The sequence below is a fragment of the Emydura macquarii genome, unplaced genomic scaffold, assembly GCF_026122565.2.
Source record: "Emydura macquarii macquarii isolate MOO-44397 ecotype Brisbane River unplaced genomic scaffold, CSIRO-AGI_Emac_v2 contig_480, whole genome shotgun sequence".
In the NCBI taxonomy this organism is placed as follows: Eukaryota; Metazoa; Chordata; order Testudines; family Chelidae; genus Emydura; species Emydura macquarii.
Window position 1 is genome coordinate 14,495,100 of NW_027130617.1, and position 25,994 is coordinate 14,521,093.

The 25,994-nt window shown below is 39.4% G+C and overlaps 1 long non-coding RNA gene across 2 annotated transcripts in view; it reads left to right on the plus strand.

The window, feature by feature from the left end:
* The window catches only part of LOC137146922 (uncharacterized), a 440,062-nt gene that overhangs the window by 163,973 nt on the left and 250,095 nt on the right, over nt 1–25,994 (plus strand). For both annotated transcript variants that reach the window (XR_010918085.1, XR_010918086.1), the window contains exon 2: nt 24,201–24,303. This is a non-coding gene — a long non-coding RNA (uncharacterized lncRNA). The remainder of the gene's footprint in view (nt 1–24,200; nt 24,304–25,994) is intronic.

Consider the following 25,994-nt stretch of genomic DNA (forward strand, 5'->3'; position numbering starts at 1 on the left):
CCCGCCCCAGCCAGCCAGCCAGCCAGATGGAGCCTTTGAGAGAACGAACACTTATTTAACATAACTTCCTTTCACCCACATTTACAATACATAAAATTAAAGTTGAACAGAGATTAAGGAAAAGTATTGCAGATGCACTGTTGCTAGTTTCGCTATAACAAAGTGAAATGGCTGGTGGCAGGCAGAGGAAAATGGTCAGTCTTGTCCTCCCAGATGATGTAGGGGCAATCTTTTTCTGCTCAATTTCTCCCAGTCTTCTTTGTACAACTAATCCTGATCCATACAAAGTAGGAAGAAAGCCACACAACTATTAATATATCTACAGGGGTACCTAGGTTGGAGGTTCATAGTCTCTCCTGAACTTGTTAAGCTATTTTTCTCTATATCTTACATTATAGAGATATCAGAAAAATTCCACTGCCACTTTTGGGGTTGGGGGGAGAAGGTCATCTGTGCTTGTTTTGCAGGGGGGATGGGTCGAGGTGCGTGTGTGTGGCTTGGTGTATTCTGGTGGCAATATAGGGTTCACACTGCAGTGAGAAGCACTGTGGTGTGTAGCTACATGCGAAAGACACGTGAAAGACTGACAGCAGGGAGACAGTGGGACACTATACTGCTAAAAGTAGTAGTGCAGGTTGGGAAGGCACTGTTTGGGCATGTAGAGAGCATATCTAAAGGGTTCAAGCGTGTCTTTACTCTGCTTATCTGAGTTGTGCTTCACTGTCTACACTGGTATTTATACCTGTGCTAGGTGGGCATGCAGTGTATGTACTCTACAGGCCACTGTAAGTATTGACTTAGCCTGTTTGTATCTCTCCTGTCATCAAAAGACTATGGGCTAGATTCTCAACTTGCGTAAATCAATATAGCTCCTTTGCCTTAAATGGAGCCATGTCAAATTATACCAGCTGACGACTTGGCCCACATTTCCCAGTTGAGATGTCATGCCGATGTAGTATTAATTTTTCAAACTCTGAGAAAAATCTAAAATATTTGTTAGGGCATTTAAGAGTGATATCACTGTGTGTGCAAATAAAGTAATGTTCACTCTACTAACTACATGATCTCTGATGTTACTCAAAATCCTATTGCCCAATGATGAGTTGTTCACAACTGTCTTGAAAGCACATTGTAGACAATTTTAAAACTGAAAAAAAATTGGAAGACAGATAAAGAGTTAAGAGGAATGGAAAGAGAATAGAGAGGAATGGAAAAAGTGACTGGTAGGCAAGAGGCTGCTTTTTCACTCCTTTCTCCCTCATTTTAGGGTGAATTAGATATCAACTGAATCTGAGGCATTATTAATTTATTATTTCTTAGATTATAAAGCCAGAAGGGACATTGTGATCATCTAGTCTGATCTCCTCCATAACAGAGACTATACTGGACTGCTCTGAATTTATTCCTATTTGAACTAGAGCCTATCTTTTAGAAAAACATCCAATCTTGGTATAAAAAATTTCCAGCAATGGTTTCATTTTTCCTTTTGTCTTTTGCTTCCCATAACAATTTTCTACAGTTCCTAGCTTGTAAATTATATCAATTTCCCTTTTTCCATGTATTTTACAAACACACATATACCGGCCTTTATTTCCTCTCTTGATTGTGGGATAGTAGATTTGGGGCATTTAGTAATATATTCTTAAACAGTTCCCAATTATTATAGATCATATTTCATATATTCCTATGTTAAAGAAGTGGTTTCTAGCTAGTATATTTCACAGTCAGTCACATTTTTCAGTCTGGTAGGTAATACCTTTTCTTTACAGCCCTCAAATCCAGTTAATATTTTATTTTATGCCTGTGTAAAATAAGTAAGTGGTATTTTTGGCATGAGGATTCTGTGCATTGTTTTCATAAAAGTCTGAAGATGAGATGCTGAGTATTCTGAAGTGGATGAAGTATAAGTCATGCCGGGGTGAGAAGTCAGACTCTGGAAATGCACTATTCTTTCATGTTCGAGCTTTCTTTTGTCAACTTTTCATACTTAAATGCCTAAATGGCTACACTGGACAAAATCTGAACCTAATTTAAAGTTTAAATCCTCCTGATTGAGACTATCTTGAATTCTTTGAAGAATTAGGCTGTCACAGAGAGACAAGCATATGCTTCATAAAAGTCCAACGAGTAGCGAGTGAAGGAACAGGATATTTTCATATATTTTTAAATATGAAGTTCAGAGGGAATTTTTAAAGCTTAATTTATGAGAAAGCATAATCAAATGGCTTTTATGAGAAACAGCCTTTTTTAAAAGATCCCTCACTTCTTGGTAAAGTAAGTTTCCAGATCGTTGGGAACAGAAAGTCACTCCCACCCCCCTTGATTGAGTCTCTGGAAAATTCAAGAGTGGCATTAACTGAGGGCACCATATCCGTGGCATACTGGGGACCATGGTATTATAATGCAGGGTATAGGGTTGGAAAACAACACGGGAAGAAACAAGATGCCATAGGGTTCCCATAAGCAAAACCTATGTAAAGCCTGACATTAGCTAGCCTCACCTGTAGATACAGCAGTGATAATTGTGTTGTTTTAGGAGAGCAACGTGTAAGTCAAGTTAATAGTTCTTTTCTGTAGCTGATGTTTCCATAGGTATCTGATTTAGATCAGTGTGTCATAGGCTGAAACAAGTGAATGCTGTATTCCTAACCCAGTATGATAAAACCAACACTTATGTCATGAATTGTTACTGCGCTCGTGTGTTTTAATTTTGTATCTGCAATATAAGAATCCACATGTTCTATCACTCATACTGTGGAAACTCGAGAGTTTAAGCACATGCCTAGCTTTAAGCATGTGAATAGTTTCACTGAGGCCACGGGGACTAAAGCTGCAGCATGTGCTTAAAGGTAAGCACATGCTTAAATATCTTGCTGAATCAGGACCTTAATGAAAAAGCCAGTATGTACCAAGAAAATGATATGGTCTCTTTTATGTATAACTTCCAGTGGGAGGATAGCTTTTAATCAAAGCCTATAAAATTGTAAAACAGGAGGACCTCAGACCTATTTATATGTGTCATCACTGATCAAAGATGAATTTAGTGACAGCTAACTAGGACCGTGGTGAGGAAAGAAATATTTCCCAAGAGGAGTATCAGGGACAGATCAGACCAGATTCAGTTGGTTCTCACAAGAGTTGTGGACACTTACTTCAGGACTGATTAGGTCCAGAAATTCCATTTTGAAGTCAGCTTTACATACAATCAGAGTAGATGTAGCCATTACCAGGTTCATAGCTCAGCATCAGCAAAGGAAATCTCTAAAACGGAAAGTGGCTGACAGAAGCAGAAAAAATGGAACATGTACATCAGAACCTCCATTTATCCAAATGGAGTTGGGGACATGGCATTTATTCAGAAAAACTATGGCTTAGACAGAGGGGGAATTTTTAATGTAAGTAGTGCACACTGTGGGTAAGTGTTGGGGTATATTAATAATATGTATTGTTGTAGCTCTCTGAGGTTCTCATAAAGATTGGGCCCCCCCCATTGTGCTAGGCCCTATACAAAACTTAAATAGGGTTTATAAAGTTTTCCGGAAACCGTTTTCCTGTCCCATGTGAATTTTTGGGATTTAAAATTATTTTCCATTCCTGAATTAGAACAAATAGTAAATCTCAAAAATTTCACAAACTGAAAATACAATAAATAAAAAAAAAGTGTGGGTCAGACAAAACAATTCATTTTGATAGTTTTGAAACACTTTGATTTCAGTCTCTTTAGTTTGTTTTTTTACTATAAATTGTCTTAAATTTGAAATGAAAATAATTTTGAACTGAGGAAGAGAACTTTTCATTCAAAAAGTTTCAAAACAGGACATTTTAACAGCTTTAAAACATTTTTAAAGGAATTTTTTGAAATGGGAAATGTGTTGAAACCTGCCCTTTTCTATTAATAGTTTTGGTTTCAATGAATCTGAGTTTTCCGATGGGAAAAAATGTTTTGTCAAAAAAATTCCTGACTAGCTCTATAATGATTCTTGAATAAGAGGGTTTCTATGGTGTTACCAAAGCCGCCTCTGCCAGCAACTTACTCAAAGTCAATTTCCTACATGCCATTTTTATGCATTTATCTTATGGCCTTTCATAGAGTGAAGTCACAAATGCAGCTGTAGTACTAATCTTGAGCCCATCCACTCGAAGTAATAAAGAGCTGCTAGCTCCTGTTTCCTTTTGTTCTCCTCTCTACAGATCAGACATCCATAAGTAGAAAATTTTATTAACACCAAGGTCACTGCATATTTTTGCTTTTAAAAGTATAAAATATGACTACAGAGACATCTCTGTACTGGCTTCTTTTTAATATCAATTGAATTGTAGAAATAGTTTTTTTTTTTAAAGAAAAAGAAACACAAATAAAACCCCCAAACCCAAACCTCTTAGTTACTTCTGGGCTTACTATCATTGTGTCAATTTCTAAAAAAAATGTATCTACTCTTAATTTAAAAAACACATAACATATTACTGGTCACAGGATTAAATTAAAGAACATACATTCCTGGAGCTGTCATTAGGGAAGATACATTTAGGAAAAAAATATTCCCACTGCAAAGCATTCACTATTTTATTTCTATGTTAAAGATACTGCAGTAAAAATGCATTACCTTAATAATCAATAACTCAGCAGGAGGTCCTAATAGGTAGAACTCCAACTGAAGTGGCAGAGGACCCCTGAAGACCTGCAGGCTATAATTAGAGCACCATAAAACTAGAAGGTAAGGGTGGCAGAATGCATTAGCAGTAAAACGCTAACTTGCAAGTAATAAGCCTGGATTCTTTCATGTCTACATGAGTGTTGCTGATACATGAACAAGTAAAATGTTATGTTAAAGAATAAATTTACTTTTAGACTCCTAAAGCGTAAGGATTGGTGAAGGTTATCATGGCAATGAGAAAACAAATGCATACATATCTGCACAGCTTTACAATTTTCTTTCTTCTTCTGCCCCCTTCTTCTTTCTATCTTCCTCTCACTCCCATCTGCCTTTAGAGAAACACATCACAGAATTTAAACACAGGAAACTAATATAAAAATCCTCTCATGCAAAGAAACAGTGCATCTGTCTTTACATTGTTTCTATTCATGGTTGGCTGGTTTTACATTTTCTGATCAGTGACTGGCACTGTGATCAGTAAACCGGTTTCCTCTAAGAGCATCAGTGGACTGTCTGGAGGTCCTGCATTATTGATTTTCTGCTTGTACATTCTGGTTGCTCTGTCAATCACTAGCCTGAAATACAAGATGGCAGTCAATAAGCAAGAGGACTGTGATCCCACAGATACAATAAAATAATTCAGAAGGTTCAGACTCACAGAAAACACTGAAACCCATAAGAGGAAGGAGAAGGAAGCAAATCTGATAACCTTCTCCAGAAGCAGTAGGCACAAAAAAGAAATATATATGTATTTAACTGAGTGTTTGACAAAGGCTTCAAACCTATCAGTACAAGATGCAACTTAACATTCATTGAATACAGGATTCAGAAGAATTTGAGTGGAGAAAAACACAAGAATTAACTGAAAGAAGTAAAATTCTGTCTCTGTGTTCAGGACATATAATCTAGATTTAACATTACAAGCAAGTCCCATATATAAAAAAGCTTTAGGGTCAGACTGTTCCCCATCCATCTCCACCAACTACAAGAAGGAGGGATGAAATCCAGTGAATCGCTTCTTGGGAGGAAGCAAAATGCATAGTGACATCTCTTATATGTCATTTCCCCCCTTAATCAGTTCCTATGGAAGCTCTTCCACAGGTATCCAGATACACTGGTGAGAATGGGAGCTATCCATGGATCATCTCCCCATCCATCACCTCAGAATGCAGACCAGCGTTGATTCAAATATTACAAAATGAAAAGGAATGTCTATGAATATTAATTAGATTTCTAAAAACCTGTGATATAAAAGTGAAATCTCTCATTTGCATCCATAACAGTTAAACTCTGATCTTGTCAGTTTTCATTAACTAAACAGATTCCTGCAGGATTAGAACTTGGATGGGGATTACTTTAGGGAAAACTAATGTGCTGAAGAAATAGGGTTGGGGGATTCAGGAGGTGGCACTCTTCTCTCTGAGTTAGTTAAATTCTATGCCACTTACATAGAACATGGTGTTTCCCTTTGGTATTTGCTAATGAGGATCCCCATTTGATGTGCTTAAGGGCGCTCCTTCAACAAACACTCAATTCATTAAAAAAATTGTGAAAAACAGCCGGGAGGCGTCGCTAGGAGGGACTTGAACTGTCTGGTAGTGAAAACAGAGGAACTGTCTTGAAGGTAGAATTGACAATTGCTGGCACATAAGTTTGTGACCATTCGTAACATTTGTATTTTCATGATAAATATAACAGCAACCAAATATTGTGCTTTATGTGTATGCTGATCACCACAAAGATAAAGAGAGAGTATTCCATTAATGCAATATTTTACATTTGGGATATCTTTTCCACTTCCTTTGTATATAAACTTTTGGCCACTGGCAGAGAAAGGGTAATGGAGCAGATAGATTCACGTTCAAGTGAAATGTGGTAAAACTTATGGTCCTGGAAGGGAAAACTTTGTGGTATTGCTTTTCTCTGCCTTCCTGTTGCTTAGAAAAAAAAGAGGGTAAAAAGGAAATAAAAAAGATTAACCATGTATAAATATCTGACTAGGTAGCAGAAGATAGATAACACACACATCACCCTAATATCTGAGTGCTTGCAACATTTTGTAATGGGGGGGAAAGCTTGGACCAGTAAGGACATGAAGTGCTGCAAAAGTGGCTGTACATGAACTGTTAGCATGACAGAATGTATTTATCAGCAAGGATTTCCCACACTGATTCACAACTCCAATATATAACAAAACAATTCAGAAAAGCCAAAACTAGCTCTAAAATGCAAATAATGCTTTCTATTTATATTTGCAGCTTCTTTTTAACTTGCATATGTAGAAATTAATGATAAGATCAAGGTTTGGGGCTCAATTTGAATTTGTACTAGCCCAAAGTTCTGGAGGGTTCAAATTTAGTGTTCCAGTTCTGAAGGAACTAAATATGAAATTGTTGAACTACTAACTGTGGTATATAACTGTGGCTTTGCTTAAATCAGCCTCTGTACCAAATAACTGAAGGTTAAGTAATGTAATGGATATTTTTTTAAAAGGCTCCAAAGGTGATCCCTGCAAAATTATAGTCCAGTAAGCTTAGCTTCAGTACCATGCAAATTAATTGAAACTATAGTAAAGAACAGAATGATCAGACACAGAGATGAACACGATATATTGGAGAAGAGTCAACACAGCCTTTTGTAAAGGGAAATCATGTCTCACCAATCTATTGGAATTCTTTGAGGGTGTCAACAAACATGTTGACAAGAGTGATCCAGTGGATGTAGTGTACTTGAACTTTCAGAAAGCCTTTGACAAAGTTCCACACCAAAGGCTCTTAAGCAAAACAAACAGTCAAGAGGAAAGGTTCTCTCATGGATCAGTAACTGATTAAAAAAGAGGAAATAAAGGGTAACAATAAATGGTCAGTTTTCATAGGGGAGAGTGGTAAATAGCAGGTCACCCAAGGATTTACACTGCTGTTCAACATATTCATAACTGATCTGGAAAAGGAGGTAAATGGTGAGGTGGCAAAATTTGCAGACAATACAAAAGTACTCCAGATTCAGTAAGTCCAAAGCTGACTGTGAAATGTTAGAAAGGGATCTCAAAAATGGGTGATTGGGAAAAAAATGGCAAATGAAATTCAATGTTGATACATGCAAAGTAATGCACATTGGAAAACAAAATCCCAATTGTACATACAAATTGATGGGGTCTAAACTAGCTGTTACCACACAAGAAAGATCTTGGACTCATGGATAGTTCTCTGAAAACATCCCCTCAGTGTGCAGCATCAGTCAAAAAAGCCTGCAGAATGTTAGGAACAATTAGGAAAGGGATATATAATAAGACAGCAAATTTCACAATATCATTACATAAATCCATAGTACACCAACACCTTGAATACTGAGTGCAGTTCTGGTCGCCCTATTTTAAATATATTAGAATTAGAAAAAATACAGAGAAGAGCAACAAAAACGATTAGGGATATGGAACAGTTTCCATTATAGGAGAGATTAAAAAGATTGGGACTAAGAGACGACTAAGGGGGATATGATAGAGGTCTATAAAATCATGAATGGTGTGGAGAAAGTGAATAATAAAGTGTTATTTACCCTTCACATAACACAAGAACCAGGAGTCTCCCAATGAAATGAATAGGCAGCAGGTTAAAAACAAATAAAAGGAAGCACTTCACATAACACAGTCAACCTGTGGAACGCATTGCCACTTACTGTGAAGGCCAAAAGTATAAGTGGGTTCAAAAAAGAATTAGATAAATTCATGGGGGATAGGCCCATCAATGGCTATTAGACAAAATGGTCAGGAGTACAACCCTATGGTCAGGGTGTCCTTAAACTTCTGACTGCCACAAAGCAGTCACTGGGACTGGAGAACAAGGGATGGATCACTCGATAATTGCCCTGTTCCATTCATTCCCCTTGAAACATCTGACTTCAGCTACTGTCAGAAGACAGGATATTGGGCTAAATGGACCATTGCTTTGATGCAATATGGCTATTCTTATGTTCAGCTCTTTGTACAGAGAGGATCTGTCCAGACACACAGCGCCAGTTCTAGCCCAACTTTAATAATAAGATCTCAATTGTGCTCTTAAGGAAGAGCCCTCTACTAGGCATGGGGCAAAGTTGTACCAATCCTGGGAGAGCCCCAGAGGAATTTTGTCTCATGGATCACTTGAGTTTTCCTATTGAAATCAATGGGCAGAAACGCCCTTGCTCAATGACTTCAGTTTGATTCTGCATGAAAAAGGTGAGCAGACTTGGAACTTGGAGAATCAAAATTAAATTAGGTCTAAGATAAGTCTTGTATTTCCTTCACAGAAGCAACATTTCCATAGCCACCTTATATGTGTGATAGTTTATATAGTTCTATAGTTGTATACATCACTGCATTTTGGTTTTCTATAGTAAAGTTTAGTGTCTATTTTGTGATTTGATTAATGGCTCTGATCTGTTATTTTAATTGCTTCCTAGTAAGATACTAATGGCTGTTTTTTTGTTCCACTAAACACCATTTTGCTTACTTATAAATTAACCAAAACGTTTGGAGTTCTAATACTTGTAAAATTGTATTGCAGCAGTCTGGTGACTAGAGTCAGAGGATATTGTTGACCCCATGATTGAAGGATTCCAGTATAGTGAAACTATTGAAGATTTATTCTTTCACTGCTTTTAAAAGCCTGTGTACTTACAATAGACATTTCTGATAAAATCCAAAATAAGTATTTTGAGAAACTGATAGATATTTAGCTTACACATAATTTAGACAGAGGTAAGATTGAGAGCCAGGTACTGAAAGATGCAGATATTTCTATTTTCCATCTTTTATTCGTTCCTCTAAAATGGATCATTTGGACTCTTCTGTATGAGCTGACTATTAGTGAACTTCTAGAAGGAAAGCTTAGTCAAGAGTTATTTTGAAAGCTCTCTCATATTTGCTTTATCTGACTCGCTGAATCCCAAATGGAATGTAGTTCTCCCATTGCACTGAGTTTGTTGTACTGCAGTAGTACAAAGAAACAGTGAGAGGTAAAAAGAGGGTGTTTCTAAATAAATAAAAGGATTTAAAAACGGGACCCAAACTTGTGAGGGGCTGAGTGCAAATTGTGATGGTGTGTAGCGTAGTTGCATGGTATGGACAAAGATTCTGTAGGGATTCTTAAGGAAGAGAGATCCCACAAAGATCTTTGTAGTCTAAGAAAGCATTTGAATGTAGATTTTGAAAGCTGAAAGACTAAGGCCCCAATGCTGCACTGAGATCTGTTAGTCCTCCTCCTTTGCCCAGACAATGCTCCATTGAAGTCAGTAAAGATGTGTGTGAAATTTCACAGGTTTTACCATGTAAAAGTGTATTCCTTTGCCGAGAATGGTATTCCATTCCACCCCTGGGAACCATCTTTGTGGATGGCCAACCCTAGAATATGTAGGACTGTGTGCAAAAGAAAACCTGTGGGACTAGAACCAGTGACCCTTCAGGGAAGGAGTGGGTCAGTTAGCTGAGTGTTGAGACTGACAGCAGATCTCTTACAAAAGTACATAGTCAAGGTTTCTTGCCCTTGATATGCAAACGTTGCTGGCAGCCATCTCTCAAAGAGGTTTATTGAAGTTTCAAAAGTCACTGAAATCTGCTAAGAGATGTAATCCACCCAAGTACCACCTACCAACTTTTTCCTGGGTGGACCAATATCTTTTAAAATGAAATAGGACTCCTGTCACCAGGGAGTAGTGGGGCAAGGAACTTAAGAGCCTCCTGTATATTTACTGCATCTTGGGTATGTAATTTTCCCCATGAACATGGGAGATAGAGATTCTTGAGCAACATCATCTGTTTTCACCTACTAGAGCTTCTTTCCATGTTAGTAAACATCTCACATGAGTGTGACCCAACATTTCACTTTTCACAAACCCTGAGATGGATAGGGGGAGTTTTTTCAATAGCTGTCCATTTCCCAGACCTCTTATTGCTTATGTACTTTATTTTCTCATTTATCTTTATCTCTTATCTTCTTATCACTCTTGAGTTTCTACTTTTGCTTTTTATACTCCTCCACTGTCTCTAAAAAAGAGACTCAAACTGCAGTCTCTCCCACATTAAAGAGAAATTAGTTGACATTTGTCTTTCTTGTGAAATAGAATCCTATTTCTCCTTCAGTCTGTCTTTTTTGACATGGAAAGTATTTGATCATCACCAGTGTCAGCTTGAGACTGCTACAGAGATGTTGATAGAAGACTACAAAATCCACTGTTAGTTTCAACTCATCTGAACCCCCATATCTCACTCTCTAGATGAACAAACATTAAACATAAAAGCACAAAATTGAAGCCTCTAAAGCAAACCAAGCAACTGCAGTGATCTTTTGACTCTTGGCTGCCTACCATGGACCTCATAAACTGGGGTGAGCAACAACATCACTTGTTTCTAGGACTCCGGGATTCCACTTCTTAAGTAGGTTATCCAAAGTAACAACTAAATGTCCACCTCAGAAAGTAGTTCACAGAGGAAAGCTCTGTCAGTTTTCTCTTAAAATCCTATTATTTCTGTTACCAGAGGGGCAAAATGTGGGCAAGCAGGGATACAAAAAGCTGCAGTATTAGCAGAGGTGCTGAGGTGATGCTGGTTGGTAAAAGCAGAAGATGTTAATGTTGCATGGGGGAGAAAATAGAGTTAAATACAAACCAGTGCAAGATGAAACTGACAAAACATACAGCTACCATCAAGTAATTATGAGAATGTATGTGTTTTATGGACTTTCTGGCCACAATAGATAAAAGGATGGATTTTTTATTTATTTTTTTTACAAAAAGAGCAGGGAAAAGAATTGATAAAGGAAAAACATAGCTAAATATTTCAGCAATAATGATCTGTTTCAAGATCTTTTCCAGCCTCATAATGAAGAGCTAGAGCAGGAAAGAGCCTGAAGCAAAGTAGGAGGTTATTTATATTCTAGCTGGTGGTTATTACATAACTGGTAAAGACCAAAAGCAACTTATTTGGTGATAGCTACTCTGATCTTGTTTTAATTCAAAAGGAATTTTATTTTTGTCAGTGCTCAGCTTTGCTTTTTTTCTGTCCATTGTTACCTGCATTACCATTAAATTAGAAGTAGCACAAGGATAATATTTTAAAATGTTCTGTCTGGATTTTTTTTTTTTTTTTTTGCCATTCTCTGTATCTTTCCACTAGAGGCAGCTGTTAAGCATTTTTCTAACTCCTTTTCCTCCTTCTCCTGCAAAGACTGATGTTGAGTTTCTCATTCTCTACCTTTAACTTCTCCATCTGCTACTTTTGACACCATCCACTCCTGGCTATTAATCTCCCTTGCTCTTCCTTTCCCTGCCTCTTTTTCCTCCTTAAACTCTTTGCTCTTTTATTCCCCTTATAAAACAGGCATGCCCTGTGTCACTGTTACAAGGGTAACTGCACATGTATTGCCCCTGCATTGTCCTTCGAGGGCACTCACTCAAGGTTTCATGCTCCCAGCCATCCACTCGGGTGGAGACCCCTGTCTCTCTCCCTTCTGACCTGGGGTTTTAAGACTGCTCAACCCTCTGCTGTCCACTTTGATATCCTCAGCAAGCTAGTCTGACTAAAGGCCAGCCCCTTTGTGTTGCTTTGTTTCCAAAGACAATGACGATGTTTTTAACCAAGCAGTTACAAGTTACCACACTGCTCTTTTCAGCATAGTCTGTTTATTTGGGATTAAAAAAATCCAGAGAACAAAAAAATGAGTTCCTACACACTTACTAACAGTGATACCAGAAAAATTCCCATCAGTCTTATTAACCTTAGTAAGCCAGAGTCATTCCAACTCTTTTGCAGGATTTGGGGCCTTCCCTTCGACAGAATGTCCCGTCCATTTGCTCCTTCACAATGAGAGCTCATGAGTCTCGCTAAACTCAGCCTTTCTATGTCAAAAGCTCTTTCTTTGTTTCCTCATCTCTGGAAGACCCAGACTGAACAGTATATGCTAACCACATGAGGGGCTGGTACATCTCTGGAACTGTTTACAATCTCTGGGACTGTAATAATCACCTCCTTCTTCCTGCCCTCGCCATTGTTTTTAGTTCCTGGAGGAGCTGTGGTAACCCTCCCACCCATGGAATTGCATGCAATCCCTGGCCCATATTGCTACATAAACCATTCATAAACTTAATACACTGTGATCCTCAGAGATACTGCATGTGGTTGCTATATCTGTCAAAAATAAACCCCATCTGCCTCTTCAGTTATCACACTATCTCCCTCTTTCCTTTCATGTCCAAACTCATTGAGCATGCCATTTCCAACTGTTACCTCAAGCTCCACTCCTCTAACTCCATCATGGATTCCCTCCTGTTTGTCTTCCAGCCCCTTCACTCTATTGAAATTGTTGTTGCTAAAGACTCTAATGGCCTTCTCCTGTCTAAATCTCAGACTTACATTCCCCCTTTTAGTTGTTAAAGATTCTTCATACTAATAATTCTCCTTCTTAAAGTCTTGTCCTCTGTTGGCTTTCGTGACTCTGTCCTCTCTTGAGTCTCCTCTTCTTTGGCCATTCCGTCAGAGTATCTTTTGATGGGCCCTTCTCCTTATCTTTCCAAATCTCCATGGCAATCTTGGAGGGTTCTATCCTTTGTCTCCCTTATTGTTTTCTTTACACCCATTCTCTGGGGGATCTTATCGGCTCATGTGTCTTCAGCTGCCATCTGGACTCCTGACCTGACTCCCTCCATTCAATACCATATACTCTGACGTCTCTTCCTGGAAGTCTCTTTCTCTCCTATCACTCATAGCTTTCTTAGATTGTTTGCTTGTCATGGTAGGAATTGTGTATACCTCTTTGTAGGTACAACAAGCACAAAGGTATATGAGCACCACTGTCATATACAGTAGAACCTCAGAGTTACAAACACCAGAGTTATGAACTGACCAGTTAACCACGCACCTCATTTGGTACTGGAAGTACGCAATCAGGCAGCAGCAGAGACAAAAATAAACAAACATACAAAGAAAAAACAAATATAGTACTGTACTGCATTAAATGTAAACTATGAGGAAAAAAAGGGAAACATTTAAAAAAAAATTGACAAAGCAAGGAAACTGTTTCTGTGCTTGTTTCATTTAAATTAAGATGGTTAAAAGCAGCATTTTTCTTCTGCATAATAAAGTTTCAAAGCTGTATTAAGCCAATGTTCAGTTGTAAATATTTGAAAGAACAGCTACAGTAGAACCTCAGAGGTATGAATACCAGAGTTACGAACTGACTGGTGAACCACACACCTCATTTGGGATTGGAATTACACAATCCGGCAGCAGCAGAGACAACAACAACAAAAGCAAATACAGGACAGTATTGTGTTAAACTGTAGTGCAGGTGGCCATCCCTCCCGGTCATTTTCAGAGGGAGGCCACACCCACTCCCTGCTCTGCTCTGGTGGGTATTGGCCCAATCTGGGCAGGGAAACAATCTCTGGGCCCGGGCGGGGCAGCCCACAGGGAATAGCGCTGAGCCCCAGTGGGCAGCCAATAGTCCAGCGCCCCCAGGCGGGGCAGCAAATAGTTCAGAAACTCCCGGGGTGGTCAGGGAAGGGGGGAGGGGGACACAGGCCCACCCAACTCCACTGCGTCCCAGCCTAGGTCCCTATCTGTGGCAGAGAGGTCTGTCACAGGGTCAATGGGGTCCCAACTGCAACACACTGACTCGCTTCCAAGTTCCACAGTCCTTGGACTGTATTTCCCCTCCCTTGGGCTACTTCCTGCCCCTTTTCCCTCTGGTACCTGGGGGCCCATGGCCCAGTCGGCATCGTTGGGGTAGTCACCCAGGGGTAGATTACAGAACCCCTTGATGTCGTCGGGGGGCGGTAGGTCGGGTAGCTTATCGGGGAAGTCGGCGTAGGGCAGTTCCTCCAGGTTCAGCCCCGTCAGGGTCCTCTCCCTGTTGTTGGCATCTGGCAGCTCCTCCAGGTCCAGCCCCATCAGGGCCCACTCCCTGTCATCGGCGTCTGGCAGCTCCTGCAGGTTCTGGCCCATATGGATCACCTCAGGGGTGCTCGGCTCTGGGAGTACTTCTGGGCCCCAGGCTGCCGGCAGCTCACTTGCCAGGCCTGGTCCTTGGTCCCAGTTCGGCTGCCCGGGTACAGGCCTCAGGCAGCTCTGGAGCGCGGGGAAAGATGTCCTTCCCTTCTGGGAGCTTGCCCCAGACTGAGCGCCTGGGCTTTCCTTTCTATATTTCCTGTCCCACTCCCTTGCTTCTGGGAGGGCGGACAGGCAGTCTCTGGCTCCATCCAGCCGGGCTCGGCTTGGCCCTCCCTGTCAGTTTCAGAGGGAGGCCACACCCACTCACTACATAAACGTAAACTACTAAAAAAATAAAGGGAAAGCAGCATTTTTCTTCTTTATGGCAAAGTTTCAAAGCTGTATTAAGTCAATGTTCAGTTGTAAACGTTTGAAAGAACAGCCATAACGTTTTGTTCAGAGTTATGAACATTTCAGAGTTACTAACAACCTTCATTCCCGAGGTGTTTGTAATTCTGAGGTTCTACTCTAAATACAAAATAATAATTACTGGAAGGGAGGAGATTAGAAACTAGGGAAACGCTGCTCATGATTCACTGAAAAAGATGAAGACATTTAATGAAATAGCATTAGATCCCCTCCACATTCTGTGATTTCTCCCTATCCCCTTGGAGGGGATACAGAGCAGAGTGATAGGCTGCTCAACCAGTGGCAGAATAACTACCACTCTAGCCATAATGCTGATGATGGAGATCTAGAACGGAGCATAGAGGCTAGCTGAAAGTCTGGAGGATTGATTCGTGTGGCTCTCTGGCTGTAGCTGAACTTCTTCTCCATGGTCCCATGGCACAGGACAGGCTGGAGGAAAAATGTCACCAAAATAGAGTACTGTAGCTCATTATTCACCTCTGCTTGTTCATAAGCAGAAGAGGAAACATATTGGCCAGTAAAATTAACAAATGAGATATGATGAGAACCTGGCACATCTCTGTTGAAAGTGAGAAACTTGAGAATTCTTGAAAGGTATTTGTGTTTTTAAAAATAATTTATTATGTTGATATCTAAACAATCTGATTCAATCTCTGCCCGTTTTTCTGCTTCCTACCACTCCTGGCCTAGTTTTAATTATGTAGTGTAAAAATAGTTTTCCCTTTCCTGCTATAGATTATTTTGCTTTAAAAAAATCCATAATATTTTGGGAGCATGATGGAGAGATGGTCTTTGATCATGTATTGCACAAATGTCAGAAGGATTACAAGAAAAAAAAGAACAGATTAAAACTTGCCTAATAAACATCCATTTTTTAAAGTTTTGCTTTTAATTTGTTTGTGGCAGCTTCTGCTACAAATGTATTCAGCTATTTTGTAAATAAAAGAAGATAAAATGAAACTCTTCATAAACCCTTCCATTGGGTTACAAGGGTTTTACTTTTGTCTGATACACATGACTATAAAAGACTGCAAGGCATATTAAAATCCCCTTTTTCTTAAATCCTGAACAATGATCATAGAAACCAAGGTCATTGATGCTTTGACTTCTGAGAGGCTGTATTTTATTTATTTAATGCTAATGGATGCAGTTTCTTTTATTTCTGGATTAAAAGTCTTTTGTTCATCTCGTTTTCATGCTGGAGGAGAATTTTTTTTCTCCTCATTCCTAATGACTTTGTTTCTAACATGTATGTGGTGTTATCTTAGAAGAATATTTCATTCTTAGCCAAACCAAACTGCTATAATACAAAAGATTATTTAGGATGAGTGTCTTAAAGAACAAAGGGTGGAAATTGAAATGGTGTATTATTCTTCTATTTCCTAGTGACATCGTGGTATATCAAGGTAACTATATGGCATATGCGAAATAAGTTAGTCAACTCTATTTGCTACTGGACAGCTCTCCACACGACAGAAATCACTGCCCCTACTGTTACCCTTGTTAGCTGTCTCAGCAGAGGGGTCTAAGACTGAATGGGCATGGAGAGTGAACTATACTGGAGATGATACTCCTGGTCTGGGATGAGTCATGTTGGTGAGCCAATGTGGGGAAGCTTCTGCTGCTGTAAAGTGTTTGTTCTGTGAATGGAGGACTTCAATCTCCAGGTTGGTTAATCCTGAATCAAAATGAGCATTGCATTTACTACTTTTTTCTTTTGCTGTGTCTGTGTTGTCTTGGGTTCAGTTAGGCTTGATCGTGCAAAATGTATGAAAGTAATGTTTACTCATACCAGTAGTCCGATTGATTACAATGCTTGCAGGATGGGACACATGTATAGACTCATTAGGAAAGACTGCCTTCTGCACTATAGGTGTAAGGGAAAACCCAGTATTAGCTTACCTCAGCAATCCTCTAAATTTAATAGCATTTACTCATTTTGAGTAGTCCTAGTGAAGTTAATGAGTAAGATTTGTAGACTAGTCCCTGTTCTTGTGACAGTCCAGTTTTAGAGCCTGTAATTTAAAAGGAAAGGCATGACTGGCCATAAATGCATTTTTGTGGGTCTATAGTATAAGTGAAGTGAGGAGAAATGGGGCAACAGCACCTTAGGTAGGTGCAGGGTACTAAATACCAAAGTTCCATGCTTACAGACTTTGGGACGCTGCTTGGATTCTGTACGGCATGAGTAAAGGACAAAGATGACAGGGTTACAGAGTAGGCAAGGGGTGGAGTCTTGGGTATGTTGAAAGCAAAGATGAAAAGCTGTCAAACCATTCCTTGGTATGGATCTTGTTACACTACAGTGATTACATTGACATGGCACTGGCTCCTCAAGAAGAACAAAAGAATGACAGAAACCACCACAATCTGTTTTTGTTTGTCTTCCTCAACCAACCATCTCCCCCTCTCCCCCCCGACACTCCAAAAGACAGCTGAACTGATTTTTGTCTAATTAAAAAATAAATCCCTCTTGGAAAGAGATCTTGTTTGCTACGTTTTAGCAAGAAGACATTTGTGTAAGAGAATTATAATTGTAAATCTCTGAAAACAGGGATAATGTGGTTGCCGACAGTACTTTAACAATGAAGGCACCAATGTGATACTATAATAGATGCATTAAGATTCACTCATGGTTTTTTAGTTCAGAAGAGCAAAGTAAAGATGGTCCCTCTTTGCATTTCACTACAGAGCTCAGTATATTAAGAAAACGGTCTTTGCCAATAGTCAAAATGTCTTGAAACTTTGCAGACCTGTTGGACTACAGAATGGAATATAGTTTGAAAAAAATGGATTTACTGTGTCTGGATGCAAAACTAATCAACTCAATATGGCTATTTCATATGGTTAAGCCCATTACAACTTTGTTTGACTTCTTTCATCTCTGTTGAGGATATAGGATATCATTAATGTTACCAGCTGCATTGTTTTCTTTTAATACCAACAGCAGAGGGAAAAAAAAACCCATTGGTTCTCTTGTTTTCCACTTAGCTGTAGCTATAGTACTGCCAAGGCAAATGTGAAACAGGCTTTCACAATAACAGCATTTTCCCAAATGCCCTTTTAATTTTCAGCAAACCAAAATCAAATGTGTTATTGTTTATTAAGACTACACACAGATTCCAGATGATAAGTATTTCAGTAAAGTACCTCACCGAGACTCAAGTAGCTTGAGTTTTCTTGCAATTTGGAACTGTATATATAGCCCAGGGTAAGAGTGAGCACTTAGGTTAGGCTGAATGAGTGCCTGGACTTTAGCTATATTTATAATAATTCTTTGCACTTACGTGACACGCTTCATGTGAGGATTTCCAAGCACTGTACAGAAATAAGTTAATTAAGGAAAATAACATCACTTAATAAATATCATTATTGCAAATGAAATCACAGAGATTAAGACATGTTTTAAGTGTCCGTTGAGTGGATGATTCAATTTTTGAGAGCCCACATTTAGACATGTAGAGGCTGCTTCATTAGTGTTGGTACAGAGAGCAAACGAAGGTTGCATGCATGTCCCATATCCAGCAATTGCAGAGATCTAGTTCAGTCCACAGTGCAGGTCAGGGCAGCTCCAAGGGATGACCAATCTTCTGTCATGGGTGCCATGATCTCTTTGAGTCTTAAGCTTTGAGTCTTAAGCTAGGGAACAGCCAGGCCAAAGGAATGCTCTGGCCACACATCCTCCTGCTTGTGACATACCTCTGACATCTTCTCCTGCTCTGTGAGCTCCCATGAGGCAGGATGGTAGATGCTTTAGAGGACACTCCATCTTTTGAGGAGGCTCCACGTATTAGAGGTGTTTCTTAGGGGGCTCTTATGTCTTGGTGACCACTTCGTTCTAGCTATGTCTCAAGGTACTGATGAATTAGGCCCCTACCCTCTGATTTCCAGAGGTGCTGTGCACCTGAAGGTCCACTTGATTTTCTGCCAGTGAATACTGTAAAATCAAAGTAAAGCTTTTTGCTCACTGTACATGCTATCTTACACCATCATTTTTTCTTACAAAAGTTTTAATGTCCTGCAGCAGTCAAAAATACTCAGATATTTTATGTAGAAATGTATTGTAAGTTGGTGTTTCCTTACAGTAGCTCATACTTGTAATCCCAATGTGCATTTCACCTGTGTAAACTTCCTATTTACATTCTGAAACAATTGTAGACACTTATCAATATGGTGGAACAAAATTAAGGTCAAAACCGGAGGCAAACAAACTTTACTTTCTTTTCCTTGGATGCATTTGGCCTATGACAGTTGTTAATATCCATAGGACCTCAGTAATACACTCTTATAAGTAGGAGGCTATTTCTGAACATATACACATGCTGTACAGTAATTGCAAAGAGAATGAGATAAATACTAGGCTTTCATATGCAGTTTAATGCCAGCATATAGTCTTTATGAGCCAACTTTTACATAATTCTGATACTAAAAGTATAATACAAAGAAAGAGAAATGGCTTCCACTGACAATCTGAGTATAGCAGTACAATGTCCCATGGTTGCTTAATGCACGAGGCAAGTCGTATGTCTTTCCTAGGTTGTCTACATCTGAAGATTACATTTCAGAAAAATCTTTATGGTTTTCTGATGGTCAGGAAAATCTTATGTCTCGCCTTGTTACGCATTGTATAGAATTACAAGGTCTCTTTGTACTCTATATCACTCGCCTGCTGTTTAAAGAACCTACTTACATACTGGAGACTTTACAGCATCTCATTTGCACTCAGTGTTGTCTTCAATACAAGCTCGTTTTTGACATCTTTTGTAGTGTCTTGCTATTTTCTTTTGGTTTTCATGTATTGTGACAGTAATTTGAGTCGTTTGAAATTGGTATCTAGGCTGTTAATAGTCATACAGCAGCCATTCTTGGCTATTGTCATCTCCCATGTCACTAAGGCCAGTAAGGCTGTGAGCAATCTGAAGATGATCACTGTGTTCTTTTTAGTCTCTTTTACAGAGCCAAAGAAGAATTGCATGAGCATTGTCTAGCCTCAGTGAATCAGTGACCTGTTTATCAGATGACATGTTTCATTGTTATCTCCTGGGCATCATTTTATGCATACAGATTCATTGACTTCCATAAATTAACCACATTGTTTTCTGCACCATTTCTGTACCAAGGTTTTCTGTGATCCTTTAAAAACAACTGAGTGACAGGATGATTTGATGGATGTATAATGAAGTAATGTAAGGACCCAAAAATTGTTGTCAAGATATAGAGGAGCATTGTTGTCAGCAAAATAACCTTTTCCTAAAACCCTTGCATTGACAAATAGTCAGGTAGAACTATTTTACACCCACTGAAAGCTGGTAACCACCTTGGAGATGTCTCAGATTAGCCATGTCAATTTGTACTGGTGTTGGCCCACCAATAGGTAACAAAGCTGCTTCCTGTTGAAAACTTGAAGGCCTTTTTAACACTTTTCTTATACTAACTTAGATACAGATAATATATTTTAATGACTCAGCATACAGTGGTGATCCTTTCCTTGCTGAATCTGTGCTCTGGCATTATTGACTCATTTTATGCTAGAAGTGTACCGTATGTATTGGCAAACCCTTAGAAAAGGAACTAGTCTAATTTGTATTGCAAACCTGGCCAAGACGCGCATTGTGCATATCAACAATGTAACTGTGGGAACGTTTGCTTGAAAATGTTGACAAGTTCAGTGTCAAATGTAAGTTTCTCCTTGACTGCCAAGTTCATGAATTCCACAGTGATTCTTAGAATGTAGAAGCTTGCCATGATGGGTTCACCAGCACTCATGCTGCCAGGGACATCTTTCACTTCCACCATTAGGAATAGCCTTGAAATGTAGTAAAGTTCAGCTTGAACCACAGGTATGTGGAATGAATCGAATAATCTAGAGAGAATTTCTTCATTGTGCAGCCATGTCATAGGCTTGCTCACAGTCTTGCAAAGACTCAAAAGTTCACACAACAGGGAAATTTGTGAGCTCCACTGGAACTTCCTTCCTTCTTCGGGCAGTGTCCATTCTTCCCATCTACATTGCTCTGAAATCCCATTTTTTTTTGTTGGCAACTTCAGGAGTGTTTGGTGGCCTCCTCCCACAAGCCATTATCACATGGTAGGAGAAATGGTGTGGGTTATGTGCTTTGCCATCTAATATTATGAAAGGCTTTCTGAGGAAGCCCATTATCCTCATACTTCTAAGAGCCTGCTGAATGGTCAAATAGTGACCCCACATAGCAGCACAAGACAAAAACCTTCCTTCAAACTTTCCTACATTAATCCCATAAGGCCCAATATAGTGGGAAACCATCAGAAATTGTGGTGTTTTGTTGTCTAGCACATGGTTGCTGGTGAACTGCTGATGTTACTGTTGCTTTAGAACTTGTGGGACCCTTCTTGTTTGTGGTCATAACACAGAGCTAACTGCAATGGGAATGTGAAGATTACCCTTTGTGTTGTGGACTTAGTCCAATATCTAGTAAACAGGTGAGCACATCACAGCTGGTACTCATTGGCACCTTTGTTGGAAGTCTCAGAAGAGAGGTGATGGACTAAAACAGGCTGGAATCTGACTTGCCCTGTCTCTCCTTTGAGTGATACTTCCCATTGGGGGACATTGATGAAGAAGTGTGGTAAGAGAAACTTACACATCACTTGCCACATCATTTCTAGATGCTTGCATTTTTCCCTTGGGCATAGGGAATTTTAAAGCCCTTTTCTCTCTTTCTCACATCTACTGCCCTATGCCGTATTCCCTTCATTATGTTCTTTTGTTACTCTGTTTTGGGTACATTTGTATCAGAGTGAAAGGGACTGACTGAAATCTCGATCTGTGAAGCATTCTGGGCAGGTATTTGAGAGACTGGGAGTTTAGATCCTTCTGCTTCCTGCAGCTGCACACTGAGAAGTAGCAGTATAGTAACCAAAGGTGGTGGTAAAAGAGAGAGATATGTGAGAGAGACACAGCTCAAGAGGGCAAATGAGTGGGAGAGCTAAGAGGTGAGAAGAAGGATGATATTGGTGTTAGGAGTTGCTTTCCAAGAATACAGTTCCTTATGTGAAAAGTTCCAGAGGGGTAGTCGTGTTAGTCTATATACAGCAAAAACAACGAGAGTCCTGTAGCACCTTAAAGACTAACAAAATTCTGAAGGCATAAGCTTTCATAGTGATCATAAAAAACCAAAAACTCTCATAATGGACAAACAACTGAACATGAGCTCCTAGTGCAATGTTGTGGAGTAATAGGGTTATTGCAGTGTATAAACAGGAGAGTAGTGAGTAGGAGTAGAGGTGATTTTACCTCTGTACACAGCATTGGTGAGAATGATATTGGAATATTGTGTACATTTCCTATATCCAAATTTTAAAAGGATGTTGAAAAATTCGATAGGGATACTGAAAAGAGCCACAAAAATGTTTTGAGGGCAGGAAAAAATGCTTTAAAGTGAGAGACTCACTGAGCACAATCTGTTTAGTTTGTCGAAAAGAAAGCTGAGTATATATGTACTTTCATGGAGAGAAAATATTGGGTATTAAAGGGCTCTTTAATCTAGTGGAGGAAGGCATAACAAGAACCAACAACTGGAAGCTAATGCCAGAGAAATTCAAATTAGAAATTAGGTACATTTTTAATCAGTGAAGATGATTAAATATTGGAACAAACTACCATAGGAAGTGGTAAATTCTCCATTTCTTGATGTCTTCAAATCAAGACGAAATGCCTTTCTAGAAGATATTTTTTACCCAAACACAAATTATTGGGCTCAATACAAGGGTTAATGAGGGAAATGCAAAGGCCTTTGATATGCAGAAGGTCAGAGTAGGGCCTGGTCTACACCGCTGGTGAAATTCGGCGGCAGTTGACAGGAGTTACGTAACCTACGCAGAGTAGCTTGCGTAACTTCCATCAACTTCGTAACTTCCCTTTAGCGCGCCATCTCCACTATGCTGCGTTGACGGGAAATGTGTTCCCATCGACGCAGCGCTACTCTTTTTGGGGAGGTGGTTTTATTAGATTGACTTCCGGATCGATTGAGCATGTCTTCACTGCCGCTCAATCGAATCGGAAAAATTGATCTGACGGCGGCGAATTTGCCGCCGTCAGTGTGTTCATAGTCTCGATAGTCCCTTCCTGCCTTAAACCCTATGAATCTATTAAGGCTATCCCTGGACCATATTCCACATTGCCTTGCATGTTATTCAGTGTGGGTGTAATTTGCAGTCGTGATTTTCATGCCTAGTCAATCCTTGCATCCTTTGTGCTAAAACTGCTCATGTCCAGACACTAAAGTGCATTAACCACCAAGCAGATACCTCACATTGGTGGCTGAACACACTGTAAGAGATACAGCTCTCAGTGATACCAGACTAAATCCATGTTAACTCCATTAATTGTCCTATATTCCATCATGGTAATTAAGTTCTAGTAGGTTTGGAAGAGCTGACCATCTCTGTCTCAAGATGACAGAAAATATAGCAATTTCTGTTGAGAGCCAGCAATTCTGCAGTGTGCTCTCCCATTCACATCCATCAAAGTGCACAAGTAGCATTTTTGTAGGAAAGGCTCAACACATTGTGTTTCCTTTGATTTGGGGTATTATGTATGTTTTTAGATCTCTGGTTTAGGGGATCTTTATAGGCATATTGCTTCTGTTCATTATAATTTGTTTTGAATTTTTTTCCTATGGCTCCCCAAGGCCTTTGTGTGTTTGTACAAATTAAAATGCATTGATTGTTGTTGTAAGGAAGTCTTTTCAAAATATATGAATATCATTAAATTTACAGTTAATTCCACCATATGTGTAACACAGAAAATGTTACTTGTTTCCCCGTTGGTATATTTGAGAAGAACTTTACTTTGTATTTTTGGCACTCAGGTTATCACTGAAGATATAATAGCAGCACCACTCCAGGGTCTGTTAGCATTTCCATTATAACTCCCTACAGTATTTTTAGGGGGTTTATAACTTGGTTGTAAAAAATCACTCTAAGCTGAAACTTGGCAAATGATGTATTAAGCTGGGAAGTTAATTTCTTAGACGCAAAGTATGAAAAAAAATCTATCCATTTTTGACTTTTTAGAGTGGAGGAAAAATGAAATTAAGAATTAAAGGTACTTTTTGGTTTTGTGCCTATCCAATATTTGTGTCTACAGATCTGGATTTTTCAAACAATTATTTTTGCAGGTGATAAGCCTGTATTGCGGACTAATGAGGTTCAATGAAGTGAAAAGACATCGGTGTTGAAATGGCTGTACCTTTGTCTGCTGAGTTCTCTGCTGCTACATAAGTAAGTCTGGAATTTATTTTTAAAATATAAGATATTGTAAATAAGTGTTTCAGTTATATTCACCTTACAGTAAAAATTTAAAAAATAATATTAAAACATATTTCTATGTTTTTATGCAAAATCATTGTACTTGTGGTACCCAGGTGGACCCCAAGGAAGCTATTATAGTCAGTAGAGTCACATCCTTGTATGAAAAATGTTTTAGCTGGACATTGACACAATAGACTTAATAGCTGTGGAGAGTCTATTATACCCTGTTAGATTAACAGCACCTGGAGTTGCATGACAGACCATAATGTAAAGTACCCAATGTGAGGGTTATTGGTGTGAGAATCCAAAACATTTGTGTAATACATTATATATTAATTTGCTAAACTCTAATGACTGTGTAGAACTGTTACAGGTACAGTGTCCTAATTATGAATTTGATTCTGCTGTATTTCAGTGAAAGTCAGTGGGAAATATAGGCCTGATCCAAAGCCCATTCAGGTCAATAGGAGTCTTTTAGTGGATTTTGGATCATTCCCTGCGTGCAGAGGGAAACTACAGATGCAGGCCATAGGCCCAAAAACTTTCCAAGAAATCTGACTGTGTTCAGATAAGAATCCCCTCCAATAACTTGCATCAGAACCATTTAGCCTCATCTTATATCCTGCCCCTGCAAAGTCATCTCTGATGACAGTTCCCTGAAACCTTCAGTAGATTCCTACCATCCCATCTCCTTCTCTTTGGCCTTTGTTCCCTAACTGGATGCCATTTTTCTCTCTCTTTTTGATTTTTGTAGAAAACAGTGAAATCATGGCTGAGTTTCCATCATTCGGGATTCTTTACCCATATTCAGAATCTTTTTTTCCCCACACTTACCATTATAAGCAAGTCCTTTGTTGTATTTAACTTTATATTAAATTTGCCATTAAAGAAAACATGTATTTTCTTAGACTGAGACTGCATTCTAACTTATATTATACATAAATGTATAGCTTGTGTATTGGTTACACAAATTGACTCATATCTTTTATGGTACATAACTGAATTTCTATAGTTTATTATCCTTTCCTATTCAGGGAACCATTAAAGATATTTTCAGCACTATTCAATGCCACTAAATTAACATAAAACACGTTTGAGAACTGGCAGTGCATTTAGAAGACTTGAAACACCTCCTATTGTTGCATTTACCATTTGGTTTCCTCCCAAGGGTACACCATTGGTTACTGACAATGTTGGTCTGTAATAAAATTCAGTGCTATAGTAAATTTCTCTGAGTGTGGGACTAAAAGCTGCCTGAAAGCATTTTTATTTATTTCTCACATTCTTCTCCAGGACTTTTCGAATGGCGGCTCATTTTGTTTTACTGTTTCTTGTGGTCATCTTACATACTGGGAATTGCACTTGGGTGTGTCCAGTGATGGACTGGGACTTAAAATTGGCCCTGGCATTTAAAGCATACCAGCCAAGGTGCCTCTGGGCCCACATGGTGGGGCTGGGAGTGGGAAGTGGATGCCACACTCTGGCCAGGGCACCGCTGGGCCCACGTGATGGGAGAGGAGCGAGGGGAAGGGGCGGGGCCGGGAGTGGGGAGCGGCCGCTGCGATCCTGCCAGGGCACTGCTGGGCCCACATGATGGGAGAGGTGTGGGGGGGAAGGGATGGGGTTGGAAGTGGGGAGTGGCTGCCATGCTCGGCCAGGCC